Here is a 25437-nt window from a genome sequence, read left to right on the forward strand (position 1 = left end):
ATTCTAATTCGCTGCAGCCATGATATGCTATGTGACCATTTTTTTTTGCACTACCAAAAGATGGTAATTCTGCCACACCCACTAGAAAAAGGAATCTCAGGGTTGTATGTGATGTCGTGTATGTACGCTGACAATAACTATAAAAGGATAGATAAATATATATTGCAGTTAGTGCCGACATATATTTTGGTGGTCCTGCAGCAGCTTATGAACTTGCAACTTGCAACAAGCATATTTTAAATTGAATTGTAGATAAAATAGCACTCAATTACTTTAATCTAACAAGTGTAAACTTTCCACAATCTACAAATGAGTTTTCCTTGGTTTAAAAAAAATGGAATTGGATAGGGTATGGCACGCTGGGGTACAAAATATACAACTGTTTGGCATTTTCTCGCCAAACAATTCTACCAAGGTATTTTGTAAACCCCCATTGTGAATGAACTTTTTTTTTTTTTAAACACAATGCTTCTTTCTTCTTCTTTGGCTTGGCTTCGCGGACGAAGATTTACGGAGGGGGTAAATGTCCACGTCAACTGCAGGCTCGTTTGTGGCTAACAAGTCCGATGCGGGACAGGCAGACACGGTTACAGGGGAAAATTGGTGGGTTGGATTTTTCCTCCTTTGTCTTTTGTCAGTGAGGTGGGCTCTGCGGTCTTCTTCAAAGGAGGTTGCTGCCCGCCGAACTGTGAGGCGCCAAGATGCACGGTTGGAGGCGAGATCAGCCCACTGGCGGTGGTCAATGGGGCAGGCACCAAGAGATTTCTTTAGGCAGTCCTTGTACACTGCTTTGAACAAGCCAGTCTGTTCTATCATCATTTGAATCACAATAAAGAGTAAATATTAGACTTCATAATGTCAGTAGAGAATCAATTGGGGGTTGGTAAGGTCATGGGGAGGACTTCAAGATTTTGCATTAGTTGAAGGAAATTGTTTTAACCAGGTATATTTAACAGCATTACAATCATTGCAGCCCATTTTTCAAAGGTCTTCTCGTATTATAATAGATTAGCCTTGGCCATTGTGGCAGAAAACAGGATAATGGGCAATACCAAATTTGAGGCAATGATTAGTTTTTATTGATTGCCAAAATAAAATCAGTTATTTAGATTTTATCTATCCTTTTATAGGTCTCTCTTTTCCAACATATTGCCCATTCCCCATTTATTTATTATTGTGACAGAAGCTTTGGATAACCATGAAAGTTATCCGGTGAAGCAGCCCCACCCACCCACCCTCCCTCTTGGTTTTTGTGCAAGAATGGGGTTAGAAAATAAAAACGAAGAACAGTATCAAATCCTGGATGTCATCAAAGTAGCATATTCAATTCCCATCAGAAGCAGAGAAAAAAATCCTCTGCATTGGACAAACTGCTCAAGTTCATTCACATCAAGATTAATTTCCAAACAAAAGTCAGGTAAGGTGTAGTATTGATCCAAACAATAGAAGTTTGAGGGATTGACATTCAGAGAGACTTTAATAGCCGATATGTGAATCAGTAGAAGATAACATGGAAGGTGAAGAAATGGTATTTTGACCTTTATTATAAAGATTTGAGTAGCAGAAACATCTTTCGACAACCATCCCCAAATCCATCAGCAGGATCTACAAGCTGCTTCTCTCAACAATGTCCGACACCTGTCACAATCTAGTGGGGGGGGGGGGGGGGAAGAAAAGAACTCTCTCCCTCCCCCACAACAGAAAAAACCCCCTCAAGCCCTCCACCACTAACTTGAGGGGTTCAGAGCCAAAACATGGACACAACATAAATACTACGCAGTGACAGAGAATGTCCAGCATTTTGTGTGTGTATTTCAGATTTTTAACATTTGACCCAACCCAATTCTCTGTCCACCTCTGCCCCCCCTCCTCTCTCTCCCTCCCCTCCCTCTCTCCCCCCCCTCCTCTCTCTCTCTCTCCCCCCTCCTCTCTCTCTCTCTCTCCCCCCTCCTCTCCCTCTCTCTCTCTCCCCCCTCCTCTCCCTCTCTCTCCCCCCTCCTCTCCCTCTCTCTCTCTCCCCCCTCCTCTCCCTCTCTCTCTCTCCCCCCTCCTCTCCCTCTCTCTCTCTCCCCCCTCCTCTCCCTCTCTCTCTCTCCCCCCTCCTCTCTCTCTCTCTCTCCCCCCTCCTCTCTCTCTCTCTCTCCCCCCTCCTCTCTCTCTCTCTCTCCCCCCTCCTCTCTCTCTCTCTCTCCCCCCTCCTCTCTCTCTCTCTCCCCCCTCCTCTCTCTCTCTCTCCCCCCTCCTCTCTCTCTCTCTCCCCCTCCTCTCTCTCTCTCCCCCCTCCTCTCTCTCTCTCTCCCCCCTCCTCTCTCTCTCTCCCCTCCTCTCTCTCTCTCTCTCCCCTCCTCTCTCTCTCTCCCCCCTCCTCTCTCTCTCTCCCCCTCTCTCTCTCCCCCTCCTCTCTCTCTCTCTCCCCCCTCCTCTCTCTCTCTCTCCCCCCTCCTCTCTCTCTCTCTCCCCCCTCCTCTCTCTCTCTCTCCCCCCTCCTCTCTCTCTCTCTCCCCCCTCCTCTCTCTCTCTCCCCCCTCCTCTCTCTCTCTCTCCCCCCTCCTCTCTCTCTCTCCCCCCTCCTCTCTCTCTCTCTCCCCCCTCCTCTCTCTCTCTCCCCCCTCCTCTCTCTCTCTCTCCCCCTCCTCTCTCTCTCTCTCCCCCTCCCCTCTCTCTCTCCCCCTCCTCTCTCTCTCCCCCTCCTCTCTCTCTCCCCCCTCCTCTCTCTCTCCCCCCTCCTCTCTCTCTCCCCCCTCCTCTCTCTCTCTCCCCCCTCCTCTCTCTCTCCCCCCTCCTCTCTCTCTCTCCCCCCTCCTCTCTCTCTCTCCCCCCTCCTCTCTCTCTCTCCCCCCTCCTCTCTCTCTCTCCCCCCTCCTCTCTCTCCCCCCTCCTCTCTCTCTCTCCCCCCTCCTCTCTCTCTCCCCCCTCCTCTCTCTCTCTCTCCCCCCTCCTCTCTCTCTCTCCCCCCTCCTCTCTCTCTCTCCCCCCTCCTCTCTCCCCCCTCCTCTCTCTCCCCCTCCTCTCTCTCCCCCTCCTCTCTCTCTCCCCTCCTCTTCTCTCTCTCCCCCTCTCTCTCCCCTCTCTCTCCTCCCTCCTCTCTCTCTCCCCCTCCACTCTCTCCCCCCTCCACTCTCTCCCCCCTCCTCTCTCTCTCCCCCTCCTCTCTCTCTCCCCCTCCTCTCTCTCTCCCCCCTCCTCTCTCTCTCCCCCCTCCTCTCTCTCTCCCCCCTCCTCTCTCTCTCTCCCCCCTCCTCTCTCTCTCTCCCCCCTCCTCTCTCTCTCTCCCCCCTCCTCTCTCTCTCTCTCCCCCCTCCTCTCTCTCTCTCTCCCCCCTCCTCTCTCTCTCTCTCCCCCCTCCTCTCTCTCTCTCTCCCCCTCCTCTCTCTCTCCCCCTCCTCTCTCTCTCCCCCCTCCTCTCTCTCTCCCCCCTCCTCTCTCTCTCCCCCCTCCTCTCTCTCTCCCCCCTCCTCTCTCTCTCTCCTCCCCCTCCTCTCTCTCCCCCTCCTCTCTCTTCCCCCTCCTCTCTCTTCCCCCTCCTCTCTCTCTTCCCCCTCCTCTCTCTTCCCCCTCCTCTCTCTCTCCCCCTCCCCCTCCTCTCTCTCCTGCATTCCCCCACCCCCTTACCCCCATCCCCGAGCCCCCTTCCCTTCCCCCACCCCCTTCCCCCCTTCCGCCCTTCTCCTCACCTCCTTGCCCCGGTTGTCCCAGCTGTATTGCTTCGGCGGCTCTTCCTCCGCCTCCTTACTCTGTTTCTTTCCCTTCGACTTCCTGGAGAACAGGCAGCCCATTTTCCTCCGCGGGAAACAACACCGGCCGAAGCTTCCCCTCCCGTCCTCCCCCCCACTGCCGTGCTCACGATCGGGCCGAGCAACCACTCCCGCCCGCCGCTTCCCGTTTCCCTGCCGACCCGCCCCTGCCAATCACCGCTCAGCGATCCCAGCCCCCAATCCCCTAATCCCCTCTGAGCATCGTCCCGCGTCCGCCAATCGCCTCTGAGCATCGTCCCGCGTCCGCCAATCGCCTCTGAGCATCGTCCCGCGTCCCCCAATCCCCTCTGAGTATCGTCCCGCGTCCGCCAATCGCCTCTGAGCATCGTCCCGCGTCCCCCAATCCCCTCTGAGTATCGTCCCGCGTCCGCCAATCGCCTCTGAGCATCGTCACGCGTCCCCCAATCCCCTCTGAGCATCGTCCAGCGCCCGCCAATCACCGTTCGAATTCTCTCATCACAGAGGAGTGGCGTCTAAAAAACCCCCGCAGATGCGAAAGAAGAAGGGGAAGTGTGATAGATACAGGGAATGGTACTGACTTGAAGCATTCCGGGCTGCAGGAGGACGTACTGAGGGACGCCTTGAGGCTTGGCCAGCCAATGTGAAGGTGTTGTGGGGAAGGACTACACTGAGCTGAGATGATCTGTCAGCGTTTCTGGTTGCGATCCTTTAACGAGACAAAGTAAGACCGGGTAATATTAAGGGTAGTTAAAGCCTGCAGATGTTGTGATTGTAGTTAAAACACACAGAAATGCTGGAGGAAGTAGCTGGTCTTGCAGGGTCGATAGGAGGAAAAGATCTATTACTAATGTTTTGGGTCTGAGCTCTTCAAAGTAGAAGCAACAAAAAAAAAAGAACCAGGAAGGTATCATAAAGACCAAGGTGAGAAAAAAGGGAAGAAGGCAGTGGGAGGAGACTAGCAAACAATTTTTAAAATTGGATATGATAAGCAGAAAGGTGAGAATTGAGTTTGATTCTGTGAAAAGAGACAGAAATGGGGGAAGGCAATAGGTGGCTCAACAACAACTTGAGAAATTGATGTTCATGCCATCTGGCTGAGGGTGCCCAGATGGAAGATTAGGTGTTGTTCCTCCAATTTGTGGTTGTTCTTGGTCTGGCAGTTCATGTTGACCATGAACAGATATGGGACGGGGAATTGAAATGGGTGGCCAGTGGGAGATCCCTCAAGGATCTCATTTGTTTGCTTGAGGGTTTGTTTTCTTCCACTTGACATTCCAGTTATGTTGGCACCAATAAAAGTAAGGAAGTTGATACAAATCAATCAAGAAAATCTGCAGATGTTGGAGACTATTGGAATACAAAATCCAGCTGGAGGAACTTGGCAGGTCTTCCTTTTGTCGTGAATGTGGGAAAAAAACATGTAGATGTTTGAATTGAAAAGATGAGGGTGAGGTAATAGTTGGATACAGATGGGATGGTAGAAGGGAAAGCAGAGCAGCAGGAAAAAGGATGAGGAAGGACTGCTTTCTGATAGAAGGAGCTGGAGGGAAAGAGATGGGGAGTGGGTTAATGGAAATCAAAGTTAATTTCATTGCAGAAGATTTGGCAGTACATCAGGCCATGGGCAGACACACCTGGTGACTGGAATTAATGGTGCGTGGATTTAAAATGCTTGGCCACTAGGAGGCCCTTGCAGTGGGCAAACCAAATGGCTTCATTCTCTGCATTTTCTTCCACCTGTAATGAAACCCCTCTACCAGATATCTTCCCGTGTCGGCTTTTTTAAAAGATCGCTTCCCCTGTGATTCCCTTGTCCTTTCATCTCTTCCTATCAATCTTCCCCCTTGTTACCTACCCCTGCATCTGCAAGAAGTGCATTTGCACCTCCTCCCTTGCCGCTATCTGGAGCTCTGTATAATTCTTCCATGTGAACCAACTGTGAACCTGTAGGGGCCATTGACTACATCTGGTACTCCTGATGCTGCCTCTATATCCAGAAGATGAGATGTTGACTGGGAGAATGTTTCATTGAGCTCATTTGTGATGTCTGCTGCCACTGCAAGGTGCTCCCTGTGGCCAACCGACATGGCCTCGTGAACTGCCAAATTAAGGCCACCAGTAAATTGTGCTCCCTGTGGCCAACCGACATGGCCTCGTGAACTGCCAAATTAAGGCCACCAGTAAATTGTGCTCCCTGTGGCCAACCGACATGGCCTCGTGAACTGCCAAATTAAGGCCACCAGTAAATTGTGCTCCCTGTGGCCAACCGACATGGCCTCGTGAACTGCCAAATTAAGGCCACCAGTAAATTGTGCTCCCTGTGGCCAACCGACATGGCCTCGTGAACTGCCAAATTAAGGCCACCAGTAAATTGTGCTCCCTGTGGCCAACCCACATGGCTTCGTGAACTGCCAAATTAAGGCCACCAGTAAATTGTGCTCCCTGTGGCCAACCGACATGGCCTCGTGAACTGCCAAATTAAGGCCACCAGTAAATTGTGCTCCCTGTGGCCAACCGACATGGCCTCGTGAACTGCCAAATTAAGGCCACCAGTAAATTGTGCTCCCTGTGGCCAACCGACATGGCCTCGTGAACTGCCAAATTAAGGCCACCAGTAAATTGTGCTCCCTGTGGCCAACCGACATGGCCTCGTGAACTGCCAAATTAAGGCCACCAGTAAATTGGAAAAACCCCTATATTCTGCCTTGGCAATCTCCAACTAGATATATCAAATTGACTTCTCTAACTTTTGTTAATCCTCTCTCTGGTCTCTCTTTCCCTACTCCTCTATTTCCTCCATCTCCCTAACCTCTTCCCTTTCTTCTATCAGAGAGCGACCCTTCTCAGGCTACATTCTCTACCCTTGACCTGTTGAGCTTTTCCAGTATTTTGTGTTTTTACTCTCTCTCCTGTGACTTTTCAGCTTCAACCTTCCAACAAGAATTGACTTCTTGCCTGTGTTCTTCTCCCATCTGCCACTGTTTTTTAAATTCAGGCGTCCAGCTGTTTTTTTTTCCATTCACAAGACCTCAGGCCAGAAACGTTGAATTGCTTTTAATTCCTATAGATGCTGCATGCCCTGCTGAGATTCTCCAGCACTTTTGTGTATTACACCGCATGCTGAATTATGTTTTCACTATTCACAACAACCCAGAAACATGTTAGAGCATTCCAAGTTTTTTCTTCACCAATCATTGCCCTGCATAGCCGGTAAATTACAGGTGACTCAATCTCCTGTTCCTTGCAAATCAACGCCAATCACAGTCCGAGAATTTGTGCAAACCCATTAGGGTTGACAATAAAGCAGTGTGGCCAATCATAACATCACTCAGTTTCACCAATGACAACAGTAATACGGGGCATATTTCCACCAATCGTAATCCAACAGTGCAATAGCAATGCAATTAAATTGTCTCTCTCTCCCCCCCACCTCTCTCTTCCCCCCACCTCTCTCTTCCCCCCACCTCTCTCTTCCCCCCACCTCTCTCTTCCCCCACCTCTCTCTTCCCCCCACCTCTCTCTTCCCCCCACCTCTCTCTTCCCCCCACCTCTCTCTTCCCCCCACCTCTCTCTTCCCCCCACCTCTCTCTTCCCCCCACCTCTCTCTTCCCCCCACCTCTCTCTTCCCCCCACCTCTCTCTTCCCCCCACCTCTCTTCCCCCCACCTCTCTTCCCCCCACCTCTCTTCCCCCCACCTCTCTTCCCCCCACCTCTCTTCCCCCCACCTCTCTCTCTCTTCCCCCCCACCTCTCTCTCTTCCCCCCCCACCTCTCTCTCTTCCCCCCCCACCTCTCTCCCTCTTCCCCCCCACCTCTCTCTCTCTTCCCCCCCCACCTCTCTCTCTTCCCCCCCACCTCTCTCTCTTCCCCCCCACCTCTCTCTCTTCCCCCCCCACCTCTCCCTCTTCCCCCCCACCTCTCCCTCTTCCCCCCCACCTCTCCCTCTTCCCCCCCACCTCTCTCTCTTCCCCCCCACCTCTCTCTCTTCCCCCCCACCTCTCTCTCTTCCCCCCACCTCTCTCTCTTCCCCCCACCTCTCTCTCTTCCCCCCCCACCTCTCTCTCTTCCCCCCACCTCTCTCTCTTCCCCCCACCTCTCTCTCTTCCCCCCACCTCTCTCTCTTCCCCCCACCTCTCTCTCTTCCCCCACCTCTCTCTCTTCCCCCACCTCTCTCTCTTCCCCCCCACCTCTCTCTCTTCCCCCCCACCTCTCTCTCTTCCCCCCCACCTCTCTCTCTTCCCCCCCACCTCTCTCTCTTCCCCCCCACCTCTCTCTCTTCCCCCCCACCTCTCTCTCTTCCCCCCACCTCTCTCTCTTCCCCCCACCTCTCTCTCTTCCCCCCACCTCTCTCTCTTCCCCCCACCTCTCTCTCTTCCCCCACCTCTCTCTTCCCCCCACCTCTCTCTCTCTCTCCCCTCCCCCCACATTCTCCACGACTCAGCAAATTACATCCCGAGATGTAATTTACCATCAGAATGCAAACACGTGCAGTCATTTTTTTTTTAAAACATCCATGCGTTTGGTTTTTGCAGTCGTCGCGAAACCTCGTTGTGTTGGAGACAACAGTCGTGCCCGGTGAGGAGCATTGAATCAAAGTCTTATTTTTGTTACTTTTAATGGTGATTCGACCAATAACAGAGCGGAATAGGGAACGACAGCCAATCAGAACAATTCTGCACGCGCAGCCCACCGGAAATATAAACTCGTCAATTGCAACACAGGACCCCGAAATCAAAGGTTCACCAATCAGAGACAAAAGTACCGTTTGGGCTGGCCAATCACGGGGCAATACAGCTATTGCTAAAGGCCAGGGTTCAATGGCAATGACAGAATGTTCAATGTGAAACGAGTAGTTGCAATTATACAGAGCCGTTGTCATACCCACACTCCTGTTCGGCTCCGAATCATGGGTCCTCTACCGGCACCACCTACGGCTCCTAGAACGCTTCCACCAGCGTTGTCTCCGCTCCATCCTCAACATCCATTGGAGCGCTCACACCCCTAACGTCGAGGTACTCGAGATGGCAGAGGTCGACAGCATCAAGCCCACGCTGCTGAAGATCCAGCTGCGCTGGATGGGTCACGTCTCCAGAATGGAGGACCATCGCCTTCCCAAGATCGTATTATATGGCGAGCTCTCCACTGGCCACCGTGACAGAGGTGCACCAAAGAAAAGGTACAAGGACTGCCTAAAGAAATCTCTTGGTGCCTGCCACATTGACCACTGCCAGTGGGCTGATAACGCCTCAATCCGTGCATCTTGGCGCCTCACAGTTTGGCGGGCAGCAGCCTCCTTTGAAGAAGACCGCAGAGCCCACCTCACTGACAAAAGGCAAAGGAGGAAAAACCCAACACCCAACCCCAACCAACCAATTTTCCCTTGCCAGCGCTGCAATCGTGTCTGCCTGTCCCGCATCGGACTGGTCAGCCACAAACGAGCCTGCAGCTGACGTGGACTTTTTTACCCCCTCCATAAATCTTCGTCCGCGAAGCCAAGCCAAAGAAAGATTCTGATGTTTCATTTGTAAAGATTGTTCGTTAAAAGAGGACAAAGATAGAGTTTAATTAGATAATTGGCTGAGAATGTGATAGGAACTGTTTGTCTTTTGGTTCTGATCCTGTCCAAAAGTGGCTTCTCCAGCCTTTGCTTGTCTGGTTCTTGATGTCAGGAGTAGAGGTGTTTCTGGAGAGAGATCAATATTACAGGTTGACAAAAATAACGTTTAATGTGTTGTTCATATTTTTGATTGTATAGCTTCCATTAATTGATTCTGCCCTTTAGTAAAAGATTTTTTTGGTTGATATCCCTAATATGTGACCCTTAGATTTCCTTTATATAAAAAGGAAAACTTTTGTTCTTGTAGCATCTACTGATCCCCTGGATGTGAGAATGGGACTGAGCTGTTCTCTTCCTTGAGGCTGTGGATCATAAAACTCCCTTTGTAAACCTTTTGGAAGAAGCATGAGCACGTCTCATCCTGCTCCACTGTGCCGGCTCTGGATTGAACAATGATCTTGTTGGGTTCTGTGGTAAATAGTAAAGCTTGCTGGCTCTTCACTTCTCGGAGCTCCTTTCTCACATTTACCCTTCTCGTCTGCAGAAGGAAGAACTGCTGTAGGTCAGAGTGGAGTTGATGTAGTTCCCTCTGCCTTTGTTTTGCTCTCTGAACACCTTTGAGGAAAAAGAACCTCTTGATGTTCTCCTTGGTTGCTTCCCATGAGTTCACTGGGGAATCAAAGAAGTGCGACAGGGTTCTCCAATCTGCATACTCCTTCTTTATGCTCTCAGGGTGAGCAGCTTCATATTCATCTTCCATGTTCTCCAACCTGCTTTCTGGTCCTTCTGTAAAGTGACAGAAGGCACGAAGTAGGAAGTGGTCTGAAAATACTGGCATAACGTCCAGGGTTCGGACCGTTACAGCCTTAGACAAGAAGAAGTCTATCTGGGTTGAGCTGTCCGATCTCAATCAGGAGGACTGCAGCTGTAGGATAGCTGAAGGCATTGCACCAGCTGTGTGTCTTTGAATGTCTCCATCAGGAATCTGGAGGACCAGTCTAGCCTGCTGTCGGTGTTGCCAGATCGTCCAGCCACATCGATGATGCAGTTGAAGTCATCAGCCAGAATGACTAACCTGGATGTCACCAGCAAGGGTAGGAGCTGCTGGATGGGTGAGCCATACGTATTGATCAGCTGGATTAAGATGTCACAGTGCTTAAGATCCACCATGAGGAGATGCTCCTCCCAACCATTTTCTTACTCTTGAGGATGGCAGAGTTTCCTCCCTGCAGGAGGATACCCAGACTGGAGGCACAACTCATGAGGGACCACCTCCAATAGTTCCTGAGGTGTGCCACCCCACACTCTTGTATTTGGCACAGCATTGCAAGCCAATTACACCTTGTATAGAATGTTGGACAGTGTGCATTTGAGGGTTATTATTTTAATCTCAATTGTTGTTTATTGGAGTTGGAGTATCCAGTTCACAGTCCTTGCAGTCCAGTATCAATCAGACTGATCCCTCATCCCCACCGCTTTAGTGAACTGTTTTTGGACTCTGGAACAGGAGATGATCTTCCTCTGGGAGTGGGGCCTCCTCAACTGAAGCTTGTGCTGTTGCTGGGGGAGAGCAGTCTGTGCTTGTGGTTTTCTGTCTCCTGACTGGCTGGTCTTCTCCTTCCAGAGCTTAAGGGCAGGGAAGGAAGTGGGTGTGGAAAGGTGAATCTCCCAGAACTGAGGGGAGGTGGGGGCCGCGACAGCCTCTGTCCACCTCCTGGTCTCACTGAGTGGTGACCGCTAGGTGCTTCACGTCCCTTGATTGGGCTTACCCTTTTCCCTCCATTTTGGTGGTCCTTCTGCCTTTGTTGCATGCTTGGGCTAGCTTTATCCTTGAACAATGAGAGGATACTGGCTTCAGTTTGACCTTGATCCTATCTTACTACAAATTGTGATGTCAATTGCCAGTTAATTTCTTTGAACTAGTTAGCGTCTCGGGTTGAAACTCTCCATCTGGACTGAGAGGCATAGAGTGGCATACAATGGGTGGAATAAGTTGAGAAGAGTGATAATCAGGTGGGAGGGGGTGGAGCCAAATAAGAGAAGAAAGGTCAAGGTGAAACCAAGTGAGGGGAAAGGGAGAGACAGACAGGTGACAATCGGGAACAAGAGGCTGCATATTCAGGTCCTTAAGAAGGTGATAAATAAAACTCAATAAGGGAGAGATGATGGGAAGATGAAACCAGATGGGGGAAGAAGGCAGTGGAACCAGAAGGTGTGGCAGGCAGGCAGATGGAACCAGTGGGGGGAGGGGAATGAAACTGTGTGACAAGGAAGGGGAGTGGAGGCAGAAGAAGGGAGAACCTGGGAGTGTGGGTTTCCTAAAGTTGGTTAATTCTATGTTTATCCTATTGTGTTGTTGATTACCCAAGCAGAACATGAGGTGCTGTTTTACTAATTTGTGTTTGGTCGCAGCCTGGTAATGAAGACTGAGAACTTGGTATGGGGAAGTTGAAATTGTGTGCACTACGTACAGAAAGGGAGTGTTTTGTAGAATGGTTGCATCGCCCAAGTTTGATCACACTGATGGAGAGAAGGGCCAAAACAATTTGCAGCAATGAAGTAATTTAATGTTCATAGTTGTTGCAATGTCAGAAATTATTCAAGATTAATTTATTGTCATAGTAATACAACAGTGTCGTATTACATGAAATTCATTTTTGCCTGCTGCGAGGCAGACTGATTCGCCACTGGCAGAAATTGCCTAAGCCCCTCTTAGAGTTCTTATAGAGCGAGAGAGAGACAAGAATCCCCCACAGAGTCACTGAGTGTCCATAGATTTGCCTCCAGCGCTTCCTCAGCCACACAGAGTAGTCCAAACCTCTGTCACAGGGAACCCTTCAGTGCTCACAGCACCTCCTCGCATCCCAGTTCCAATACTGGCACCCCTCCAGCCAGCTCGAGCCAGTCTCCAGCAGTCCAAAGCCCAGTGCGAGTCTACCGACAGCTTCCACGGATTCCTTGCCTCCAGTCACCAGCAGCCCGCTGCATGCACTGGTCCTCCGCCACAGAGCCACCTCACTAGTCCGCCGCTGTGGTCACTGTCCCTGCGTGACTGTCCCATCCTCTGGTGCCCTGCCCCAATCCTCCGCTTCCCTGGAGTCTACAGCCCCTCGTGGCTACTGCAGAGTAATAGGTGCTACTATCTTGGGCACAGACCTGCAGTCACAGGAGTTCAAATATAAACTCCCATCAGCTCACTCAACGGGCCGTTCAAAGCCCATTTGGAGCCTGTGGTGGTGCTTCATCTTCGTTTCCTGTGGGTCCACACCATCAACAGTGCTGCCGTTACAGTGGCTCTACCAGCACTGTCATCTTTGTCAGGTTTTATGGACAACTGGAAAGAATCTATTTATTAATTATGGACAATTCATAAGAATCTATTAAAGTGTCATTATTACAGGGCATGTTTAATCCTCCAGAAAAATTTCATGCAACACAAACTTCAGAAATCACTGTGAAAATTAATATTATGCAATCTTGAAACACAGAAAGATCAAAATAATTGTTTTTTAAACATTATTTAAAACTTTTAAAAACAACGTAAAATCAATAGCATCAACAAAAAAAAGTTATTATACAATAAGTCCTCATCCTCCCCCCCCCCCCTCAGCCAACCCCCTCAAGGGGAGTCAAATAAGAAAACATAAAACATATACAATATTTTAAGATATTTCCAAACCCATATATTCTCAATAAGATGACCACATTTTAACAAAAAAGAGTAATTATCATGTAAATTGTTATTTTCTCCATATAAATACAAGATCTCAATTTATTATGCCAACGAGCTATATTAACTCGACATTGGCTTTCCAAGTAATTGCTACACATTTTCGTGCCACAGATAACACCAAACGTACAAATGCTATTTGAAACTTATCCAACCCCAAACCAGTCAAAGAAACCATATAACCCAACAAAAAAAATCTCTGGATCTAATGGTGATTTAATTTTAAACAATTTCTCCAAACCCAACCTAACTTTTCCCTAAAATGGTTGTACCCTATCACAGGACCAAACTACATGGGAAAAAAAGTTCCAGTACTTAACCCACATCTAAAGCAAAGATCCAAATTACTAAATCCATATTGTTTCAATTTCTCAGGAGTCAAGTATAACTGATGCAAAAAAATTATAATTAACCAAACCATATCTTACATTAGTCAATTTAGTTACCCCTTCATGGCACATAACCTCCTAATCCTCTTGAGGTATAACATAAGTTAAATCGCTTTCCCATTTATTTCTAGATTTTTCCAAATTCGGTTTATCCATAGTTTCCTGTAACAATCGATACATATCTGAAATAAAACCTCTCTTTGGTATAAAGGAAATCAAAGATTCAAATTTCATTAACTTAGGTAAACTCATCTCTTTACCATAATTATCCCTTATCAAAGCTCTAAGTTGATAATACAGAAATAAAGAATTTACAGCTATACCAAATTTCTCCTTCAATTATTTAAAAGAAAGAAACTGTCCCTCTTCAAAACAATCCTGAATCACTTTTATACCCTGAAAATACCTTATCTTTAAATACCTATTAAACATTGAAAAAGGAATAAGCTGATTTATATAAACGGAGTTTGGATTGATAATTTACCCTTTGTTCCTATAACATCATTTAACCCATATCTTTAACAAATGTTTTAATACCGGCATATCAATTCCCTGCAATAAATTCAAATTTCACATGTATAAACTGGTGAACATCAAATTCAGAAATACAGGCTAACTCCACCTTGGCCCAACGAGGAGGCTGATTAATATCCATCATTCTACTAATAAACTTCAACTGTGCAGCTTCATAATAATTTTTTTAATGAGGCAACTGGAGTCCACCTAATGCATATTTCCATGTCAATTTCTGTAAAGCTACTCAAGCTAATTTTCCCTTCCATAAAAATTTCCTCACCACCTTATTCAAATCCTAAAAAAAAAACCTTTGACAGTAAACAAGGAATTGACTGAAATAAGTATTGAATACGAAGAACAATATTCATTTTAATACAATTTATTCGACCTATTAATGAAGATCCTTCCATTTAATCAAATCCATTTTAATCTTTTTTCAATAAAGGTACATAATTTAACTTGTATAAAGATTGATAATTTGCATTCACAGTTACCCCTAAATATTTAATTTTATCAGACCATCTTAATTTTATAATATTTTTACACTCTTCATAATTCCCTTCCAAAATTGCAATATTTCACTCTTATCCCAATTCACCTTATACCCAGATAACTCCCCAAATTGAACTAAACATTCTCGTAAATATTTCAAAGTATGTTCTGGATGTGTCAAATAAATCAATACATCATCAGCAAATAAATTCATCTTATATTCATCATCTGCAATTTTTATTCCTTTAACCTTGTTGTTCTGTCGAATTGCCTGAGCTAATGGTTCAATGACCAATGCGAACAAAGGTGGTGACAATGGACAACCTTGACGAGTTGATCGCGATAATTTAAATGGCAAACAAGTTTGGCCATTCGTCACCACCCTAGCAACTAGTAAAAAAAAAGGCCCAAATTAAACTTCTCCAGCACCTTAAATAAAAAATTCCATTCAACCGTATCAAATACTTTTTCCGCATCAAGTTGGTTGGGATGCTGTCTCGATGCATTGATCAACGTTATCAATCAAAGAATAGAGCTCACAGAGCATTGAGGAAGAAGCCTTTTCCAGGCCACCACCACCACTATGTACAGTTTTGATTCACTGCTTGAGATACCAGGATAGAGAAATTATATTGTGGATTGCAGTTCAAAAGACTCGACAAAACCAGACTCCAATGATGGTTCAGGGCAATAGAGTGGTTTTTTATGCTGATTTGAGTCACGAAATTATTAAGAGGTGTCGAGAATTTAATTCAGCTAAAGAAGTACTGTGGAGAAAGGGTTATAAATTTGCTTTTTGTTATCCTGCTGTATTGAAAGTTTTTCATGGAAATTTTCAGTCTCAATTTTTTGAGAATGATCACGATGCGTTAATCTTTGCTAATTCGTTGTCCGACTTACGAGGAAGTGGAAGATCAAAATAATTGTTGATTCAAATGTTTAAAATAGATTAATAGAATTATTTTAACCAATCATAATGGACATCTAGGGCATGGGTTTAACTTCATGACATACAGTATCTTAACAATTGAACACTCATTATTTCTGCCCTGGAGGATTCTGCTGAATGCTTCCAACAGAGCCAGGTAGCATAGAACCTGCAAATATCCCCATGAAATTGTACTGTTCTACGTAGAATCTCTTGAATCTAATGAGTAGGTGCTTAGAGCTTCATGCTTTGGAGGATGAGTGATGGCAGGAGAAAAGTGCATTTTGGTCTTGAATCTAAAGAAAGGACAAGCCCAGGACTAGGAACTGGAGTAAGACAATTGGCCTCTTGGCCCTGTTCTAATTATTATCAAGATCAGAGCTAACCTTCTTTTCAATACCACTTCCCTGCACTATCTCCTCGTCCCTTGATACCCAGGAATCTGACAATTTCTGTTTTGATGGAGTTTCCCCATCTTTCTAGTGCAGAGAGATCTTTCAGTCCTCAATCATCCATCTTTTGACTCCTAATTCTTGAAACCTTAACCTATGGAAACATCCCTCCCTAAAACTAATTGGCATCTACCCTATTGAACCCCTTAGGTACTTTGTATGTTTCAAAGAGATCAGCCACACATACTTCCAAACTGTACAGAACAGATGTTTAATTCACCCTTCATATAACACACCTCCCATTTCAAGAAGCATGCTGATGAATCTTTGCTTTATTCCCTCAATAGCGTCTAGCTTTTTTCAGGTAACAGAGACAAAAGTTGCATATAATACTCTGAGTGTGGTAAGCCTACTACAGTATTTGCCTTCTTCGTTACCTGCTGCATCTGCACGTTAGGTTTCATTAACTAATAAGGAACATCTAAATCCTTATGAATAAAGATCACTTACCATTTGAAAAATTAATTCAATGGAATATGGTGGGACAGAGTGAGTCATAGAATTTTACAGCACGGAACAGATGCTTCGACCCAGTTTATCCACGCCAACCGAGTTGTGCACCTGAGGTCGTCCCATTTGTTTCCATTCTGCTGATTATCCCTGCTAACATTTTCCTATCCATGTACCTGCACGAATGTATTTTAAACATTACAAGTGTATCCCATGGGCAGTGAGACTGCTAAACGAATGATGAACTGCTCATACAAACCTTCTGTGACTCAACTATTAATTTAGCAAATAATATTTATTTATTTTATTATTGTACATAAGTACAGCGCATATATATTGTTTGTCTCTCTCTGTGTTTACAGTGTGTTGCACTGATGACCAGAGTTCGCTGCTTTGTTGGGTTGCACTTGTACAATTGAATGATGAATGAACTTGTATCCCCCTCGACCACTTCTTCGGGAAAATAAAGTAAGGTTTTATTAAAATTTAAATTTCTTTAAGCAGTCGGCATAGAGATATGATACGTCACAGACCAGCAGCAATAGAAATTCACCAAGATAATGTTATTTTTAAAACAATATCTTTATTAATCATGATAATCTTACTTAAATCTAAACTTAACCCCAACTGTGCAAATTTGCCTGTGTGTGTGTGTGTGTGTGTGTGTGTGTGTGTGTGTGTGTGTGTGTGTGTGTGTGTGTGTGTGTGTGTGTGTGTGTGTGTGTGTGTGTGTGTGTGTGTGTGTGTGTGTGGACTACCCAAACCATTATAGCTTAGGCACAATTCTGGAAAGTCAATTCCAAAAATTCAGTCTTAGAAATCCTGTGTTGAAACTTTGAACTTTTAAACTGATGTTCAAAAGTTATTATTAAGTAGGTGAGACACTGAGTCATCAAACTACTTTTAACTCATAAATCCTTCTCAACTTGCTTCCAGAGAAATATTCTTTCATATGAATGATTGTCACAACTCCCATCTTCCTTGCGTAGGGGAAACAAAACTTATAACCTTCACACTGCTTTCAAAAAGCTCAGGCAAGGGTCAGATGAAATGACCATCAGAATGGACGTGATCCAAATGAAGCAATTCTGCTTCCTTTACCCAGATATGGGTTAATACAAATGACCATTACAATGGTCACAGCAGATCACTGTTTCCCCCTGACAAGGAGAAAACAGCACAAGTGTCCATTTCACACAAAGTCTGTGTGCAGTGAATGTCTGGTTGCCCATTAAACAATCTTGCTTCTTCAAGTGTCTCAATCACTTGACTTGCTTGAGCAATACTGAAATCTTTTCTGCCTCAATTTTTTTAAAAGATGACTCATAATCATTTAAATGTCCCATCTGGTCTTTTTTTCCTGAAATAACAAGTATTGTTCTTTTGTTCTTCCAACCCATTATCTTTGTTTATGGTTCCTACTTGATGGTGACTTCTGTCTGACCACAAGGTGTGGATGCTTTTGCTGTGAAAAATTTACAGCCTATATTAACCCTTACTGTGTGGTTACCAATAAAATGTGAGCTTATAACAGGTAGAAGAGTGCCAGATGTGAATCAGGATAGGCTTGAGAAAAAGTTTTTTCTATGGTGTTGCAGGAGGAAAGTCAAAGGATGGTTGTCTTCTTGCAATCTGATGTTTTGGTCAAAGAAACCTTTTGTCTCTAATTTATAAAGGTCACTTCAGCTAATCTCTTAATTAAAATAATTGTCGTTAATGAAATTAACCTTTTTTAAAATCATTGATATGGTATAAGACTAAGAATTGCTCATTACCTCAGCTCTTCTCATTGAATATTGCACTAGTGGCCTTGGAAGGGAGTGTATCTTAATTCTCCCCTCTCTCAATTTTGTCCCAAAATCTCAGGTTAAAATGATGAATGCTGCTGTGTATATCCTTCATTAATAAGTAGTCCAAAATCATTGATGAGTTTAACATAAATATTGTGTTATACCCGTCTGCTACGAAGAAACACACACACTTGCAGTGGGGGAGGTTAAGCTCTGACTTTATTGAGGCTGGAAATGCTCCTTTTATACAGTTGGAGTTCCTGGTGTTTGGTTGATCGACTGACTTCAGCTGCATAAATGACAAAAACGGATTCTCGCCCGCGGGAACATTCTTGCATATGAATACCTTTCTTCCCCAGCCTGGTGTGGCTCTGTTAGCTGGGCAGTCTGGCCAGCGCCATTTTAAAGCTACTGGTCTTGTATTTCCCCAGATTTCAACCATGCCAGTTCACTATGCAAGGGGTTGCATTAGTGAGTAATGCCGCTGTTTATTACCACGCGTTGTGCCGGCCCAATCTCCGTGGTTGCAGGCCTCCACAGTATTAACTTAAATAGTTGTCTTTCATGCCTTGCCCATGTTAAATATTCTTGGTGTGTTTTTGGCTAAATTGAACCAATTGGTACTGAAATTCTATTGGTAGATCTTAGCTGGTTTGTCAGTTAAATATCATAGTTGTGTCTTGCAATGTAGCTGGGAGATGAAAGGGTTAAATTAATAGATTGGCCCTTCCCAAAATGTCGGTAATATATTTTTCCCTTCTGTGGACGCTGTGGGCCATCTCATTCCTGATTCTCATTTGCTGTTTGTTGACATTGACAAATTGATAGTCACTTTTTTTTAAACTTCCTATTTCTAGATGAACTGGGAAGGTGACCCAAGATTTAAACTCTGACATTTGTGAGGAGTTGCACTTTGGTAGGTTAAACCAGGGCAGGACTTAAACAGTGAATGGTTGTAGAACAGAGAAACTAAGGTATACAAATACATAGTTCCATAATGGGGAAGAGAAAAGTAGACAGGCGTTTGGTGTGTTTGTTTTCATCTGTCAGCACACTGAGCACAGGACAGGGATATCATGTTACAATTGTATGAAATTTTGTTACATAGAACATTGATCACTACAGCACAGTACAGGCCCTTCTGTCCTCCATGTGGTGCTGATCCATATCTTTCTTTAAAAAAAACTAAACCCTCCCTATCCCGTAACCCTCTATTTTTCTTGCATCCCTGTGCCTGTCTGAGAGTCTCTTAAATGCCCCTAATGTTTCAGTCTCCACCACCATCCCTGGAAAGGCATTCCAGGCACCCACACCTCACTGTAAAAAAAATCTTACCCCTGATATCTCCTCAAAACTTCCTTCCTTTCACTTTGTACATGTGTCTTCTGGTGTTTGCTATTCCTGCCCTTGGAAAAAGGCACTGGCTGCCTACCCTCTCATAATCTTTTAGACCTCTATTAAATCTCTTCTCATCCCTCTTCACTCTAAAGTGAAAAGTCTCAGCTTTGCAAACCTTTGCTTCATAAATTTCAAATTTTTAGTCATACAGCACTGTAACAGGCCATTTCGGCCCACGACCCCGTGCCATCCAATTCAAACATTGGGAGAAAACCTAACTCCCCGGGGAAAACCCACGCAGATGTGGGAGAACATATTAACTCTTTTCAGCCAGCATGGGATTTGAACCCCAGTCCCAATAGCTGGTGCTGTAACAGCATTGTGTTAACCACTACGCTAAACATGCCGCCTTTATTTATTTAAGATTTATTTTTCCAATCCAGGCAACATCTTAGTAAATCTTCTCTGCACTCTCTCCGTAGCTTCCACATCCTTCCGATAATGAGGTGACCAGAACTGAACACAATACTCTAAGTGTGGTCTCACAAGAGATTTATAGAGTTGCAACATGACCTCTTAACTCTTGAACTCAATCCCCCATTAATGAAGCTCAACATCCTATAGGCCTTCTTAACTATCCTATCAACCTGCGCAGTGACGTTGAGGATTTGGACCCCAAGGTCTCTCTGTTTATCCATGCTCCTAAGTAACCGACCATTAACCCTGTACCCAGCCTTCTGATTTGTCCTTCCAAAATGCATCACCTCATACTTGTCCAGATTGAACTCCATCTGCCACTTTTCTGCCCAATTCCACATATTGTCTATATCCTCTTATAACCTACGGCATCTTTCAGCACCATGTACAACTCCTCCAACCTTCGTATCATTCACAAACTTAATGATCCATCTTTCCATCTCTTCATCGGGTCATTTATAAAGATCACAAAGCAGGGGTTTCAAAACAGATCCTTGTGGAACTTCACTAGTTACTGACCTACAGGCAAAATACTACTACTTTCTGCTTTCTACACACAAGCCAATTTTTTATCCACACAACCAAGGTTCAATGGATCCCATGCCTCATGACTTTCTGAATAAGTCTCTCATGGGGAACCTTGTCAAATGCCTTACTAAAATTCTCTAGCCCACATCTACTATCCTACCCTCATCAATTTCCTTTATTACTTCCTCAAAAAACTTTATTAGGCTCATGAGGCATGACCTTCCTTTCACAAAGCCATACTGACTATCCTTGAGTAGACTGTATTTCTCCAAATGCTCATAGATCTTATCCTTAAGGATCTTCTCCAATAGTTTGCACATGAGTGACTGGTCTATAATTCCCAGGGTTCTTTCATTTTTTTTCAGCAGAACACAAAGATCATAGCTACTGCTCCAGCTCGCTCTTCCCTCACTTCCCACAACAACCTGGGGTATATCATGCCAGGCCCCAGGGATTTATCAATCTTAATATTTTTAAGAAGCTCGAACAATTCCTCTTTCTTAATCTCAACCTTGTCCAGCGCACAAGCCTGTTCTATTCCGACCTCATCCTGATCCAGGTCCTTTTCTCTTGTGAATACTTAAGCAAAGTATTCATTTAGGACCTCCCCAACCTCCTCTGCTTTCAGACAGATGTTGCCTTCTTTATCCTTTAGTAGCCCCACCTTGATTCTCATCATCCTGTTCTTCACATACACATAGAATACCTTGAGATTCTCTTTAATCCTTCATGACAAGGCCTTCTCATGCCCTTTTTGAGCTCTCCTTTGTCCTTTCTTAAGCTCCTTCCTGGCTACCTTATGATGCTCATGAGGCCTTCCTGTTTCCTGCTTCCTATATCTAATGTATGCTTCCTTCTTCCTCTTGAATTGGTTAAGGGTTGCGGCCAGCGCTACATCAGAGGAATCTCTCTCCACCATATGCACGGTGGCTTTTGCGATATAGCTCCTGATGTAGTTAAAAGCTGCCTGGGCTTCGGCAGATAAGGAGGTGGACTTTAAGAGGAGTCAAACTTTGTCAGCATAATGAGGTTACTCACTGGGTGTAGTATGAGAAGAGGCCCAGGCACCTCCTTAGTGCTTTCATAATCCTTGGGATAGGGAAGCCTAAGAAGGTGTGCCTACGGTCAGGGTCTAGGCCAATTATGTCATTCTCCACCATGTAGCCCAGGATAGCCAGACGTTTGGTCCTGAACACGCGCTTACTGACATTGTTGTAGGTGAGTTTCAGGGATTTGGCTGAGGAGATGGAATTTTTAGTCATACAGCACTGTAACAGGCCATTTCGGCCCACGACCCCGTGCCATCCAATTCAAACATTGGGAGAAAACCTAACTCCCCGGGGAAAACCCACGCAAACGTGGGAGAACATATTAACTCTTTTCAGCCAGCATGGGATTTGAACCCCAGTCCCAATAGCTGGTGCTGTAACAGCATTGTGTTAACCACCATGCTAAACATGCCGCCTTTATTTATTTAAGACTTATTTTTCCAATCCAGGCAACATCTTAGTAAATCTTCCAGATTGTATCTGTTGTTGTGCCCCAGAGGACCCCAAAATCCAGCTGCAATAGAAATTCACCAAAACAAATGGTTAATAAACAAAAGTTGCTTTTAATTATCTTTAAACATGAAAACAGAATCACACTTTATTAACTTAACTTAACCCCCTTCTAATTCTAAGCGCACATGTATGTAATGTGTGTCAAAGTTCAGAAAAATTCTTTGATTCACAGTCCAATCTCACTTCTCACTCCTCCAAGTTGACCGGTATAAGGCAATTCTTATACTGTGCACAGAATTTAACATTTATGAATTTCACCAGGCTTTGGTGCTTGAAAGGTAATTGGTTACCGTTCAGGAAGATTCTTGTCGCTTTTCAGAGAGAGAGATTTGGACACAAATTAATTCCTTCCAATCAGCCACTTGAGTATCTTGTTGAAGAAACTTGCCCTATCAGGGTTTTCCAGATGATAACCTTTCTTTCAAGTCACCACAGAGTTCCTTTCTGTTTCCTTTATTTCAAGTGAAACATTACACAGCCAGCCATCTCCTCTTGTATGGACCATAAGGGCTTTGACCAGGCTGAACTAAGAACTGACAACCCGTCTTCAAAATGAGGTTTTTCCACAAGCTTGCCAGCTTGTCATGCTCCAGTCCCAGCTTATGCTGCTGAACTGTAGAAATGAATTCTCTCTCTCTCTCGAGAAAGCCACATGACTGTGACGTTACACCATTAGGCAGGGAAACTGGCCCCGCTTGTCACACACACGGCGGGGCAGCCAGCCAAAATGGCGCTGTCGGGGATTTCCTCCTGACCTCAGCAACGGGCTCAGAAGCCCGCGCTTGGGAATCCACGTGACGCCCCGGTGACGTCGGGGCCACCCAGCGTGGTTCTCAGCCAGGTCCAGACTGGAAGTATAAGACCAGCCAGACAGCCTGTAATAAATCAGTTTTTGCTCACTGAATTCAACCCATCTGGTTGTACGATCCTTCAGTTAGCAGTGTAGCCGCTGCTACAATTGGTGACCCCGACAGGTTCAAACGTCTTTGAACCCAACATGAATGACCCTTCCATCAACGCTATAGCCATCAAGCTTCCTGAATTCTGGGTTCAGGAGCCAGAGACCTGGTTCAGCCACACAGAGGCTCAGTTTCACTTCCTCCAGATTTCATCGGATTCAACCAAGTTTTACCATGTGGTCGCCGTCTTGGACCAGGCCACTGCCAAACGAGTGCTGCATCTCAATCAGCACCCACCCGTGGAAGATAGGTATGGGACCATCAAGCGGGTCCTCACCGGCTCCCTCGGCTTCTCCAGGTGCCAGCGTGCCACTCAGATACTGTGTCTCGATGCCTTAGGGGACAGATCTCCAATCAAGTTGATGGACGAGATGCTCGCTCTCATGGGCGATTGTACTAACTGCCCACTCTTTGGGCAGAAGACATCCGGCCATTACTGTCCCAGGAGCGCTTTGTCGACCCTAGGAAGGTCACTCAAAAGACTCAGGAGCTATGGCTTGAACGATTCTTGGAGGGCTCAGCAGTCCAGCAGGTTACGAGTCACGGGCATGACCACACCAAGCCTTCCTCTAGTGCTGCAGTGGAACACCCGGCCCCTGCAGGGGCCTCAAAGAGCATAGCCAGAAGCAAGTCATCCACTTCAGGCCTCTGCTTCTTCCACCAGCGCTGGGGATCCAAGGCTCGGAAGTGTCGTCAGCCCTGCTCGTTTTAGGGAAATTGGCCAGCAGAAGTTCTCGTGGAGGTTCACCATTTCGTCCCTTCAAACTGCCATCTTGGGTGTTGTCTTCCTCCTTGCCCACAGACTCCTGGTCAACATTCGAGGTCGGCGACTGGTAGATGCCCATACCTTCCAATCCATTCGCCTCAACACCTCCCGCACAGAGCAGCCGCAGATGGCCACAGTCTGCATGCCCAAGGACGAGTTTCAGTGTATCATGGACGAGTTCCCGTCCCTCCTCAAGCCGCAGTTCTCCACCGCCTCACCACGCCACGGGGTGTTCCATTACATTCCCACCCATGGCCCACCAGACCACGCCAAGGCACACCAGCTCCTGCTGGACAAGCTCCAGATAATGAAGGAAGAGTTCTCGCATCTGCAGAAGCTGGGGATCATTTGATGCACTGACAGTCCTTGGGCTTCACCACTCCACTTGGTCCCGAAAGCCTCTGGCGGCTGGTGCCCCTGCGGTGATTATCGATGGCTTAACAACATGACAGTACCTGACTGTTACTCGATCCCTCACATCCAAGACTTTACGGCCAACCTGCATGGCGTGAGGGTATTCTCCAAGGTTGACCTGGTGTGCGAGTATCACCAAATCCTGGTGCACCCTGAGGACATACCCAAAACGGCCATCATTACCCCCTTCGGCTTGTTCGAGTTCCTACACATGCCGTTCGGGCTCAAGAATGCCGCCCAGACCTTCCAGCGTCTTATGGACACAGTGGGCAGGGATTTGAATTTCATATTCATTTACCTGGACAACATCCTTTTCGCCAACAGAAACCAGGCACAACACAAGTCTCACCTGTGCACCCTCTTCTCCCGACTGGCCAACTTCAGCCTAACGATCAATCCGGCCAAGTGCCAGTTCAGGAAAGAGTCCATGCAGTTCCTGGGCCATACCATCACGGCCGAAGGAGGCACTTCTGCCGCTATGAAGGTCGTTGCAATCAGGGAGTTCCCACACCTAGACAACCTCAAGGGGCTACAGGAGTTCGTGGGTATGGTCAATTTCTATAACCGCTTCATTCCAGGTGCTACACGCATCATGCAGTTGCTCTTCGCCCTCATTGAGGCCAAAGACAAGACACTCGCGCTTTTGAACAGTTGGGTTGCCGGTTCGACGTCCCAAACCACCTCACCAGTGATCGGGGCTCCCAGTTCACCTCTGTGCTCTGGGCAGAGCTCGCCAACAGGCTGGGGATCAAGCTTCATCAGACCATGGCCTATCACCCACAGGCCAATGGGCTAGTCGTGCGATTTCACCGCCACTTTAAGTCGGCACTTATGGCCCACCTCATCAGCCCCCACTGGGTGGACGAGCTGCCTTGAGTGCTCCTGGGTATTCACTCGACACCCAAAGAAGACCTACAGACGTCATCAGCTGAGCTGGTCTACGGTGCACCGCTAGCCCTACCCGGTGAGTTCATCAACGCACCTCACAACCCCCAGAAGCCACCTCCAGGCCCAGTTGGACTCCTTCACACCCCCACTGCCACCCAGACATGGCATACGGGCCTCTTGCGTCTCCAGCGAGCTGTACTCCTCAGAGTACATTTTTATAAGGTGGGGCCCATCCACAGCACCTCTACAAAGACCATACGAGGGGCCGTATAAAGTCGTCCAGCATTCAGGATCCACTTTCGCACTGGACATCGGTAGTAAGAGGGAGCTGTTTACAGTTGACAGGTTAAAGCCAGCCCACCTTGACCCCACCAAACCAGTAGTTGTGACCCAATCCAAGAAGCGAGGCCACCTGGCAAAAAAGGACATTGGTGCCGGTTCTGGGGGGGGGGGGGTGGGGGGCGGTGTGTGGCGGTACGCCATTAG

The 25437-nt window shown here is 46.5% G+C and overlaps 1 long non-coding RNA gene across 1 annotated transcript; it reads right to left on the bottom strand.

The window, feature by feature from the left end:
* Positions 1-258: 258 nt before the first annotated feature.
* Positions 259-3877, bottom strand: LOC138751128 (uncharacterized). The gene is made up of 2 exons (XR_011349724.1): positions 3675-3877; positions 259-809 (listed from the first exon to the last, which is right to left on the bottom strand). It is a non-coding gene; the product is annotated as an uncharacterized lncRNA (long non-coding RNA).
* Positions 3878-25437: the final 21560 nt, after the last annotated feature.

This window comes from Narcine bancroftii, unplaced genomic scaffold (genome assembly GCF_036971445.1).
Source record: "Narcine bancroftii isolate sNarBan1 unplaced genomic scaffold, sNarBan1.hap1 Scaffold_734, whole genome shotgun sequence".
Classification (NCBI taxonomy): domain Eukaryota; kingdom Metazoa; phylum Chordata; class Chondrichthyes; order Torpediniformes; family Narcinidae; genus Narcine; species Narcine bancroftii.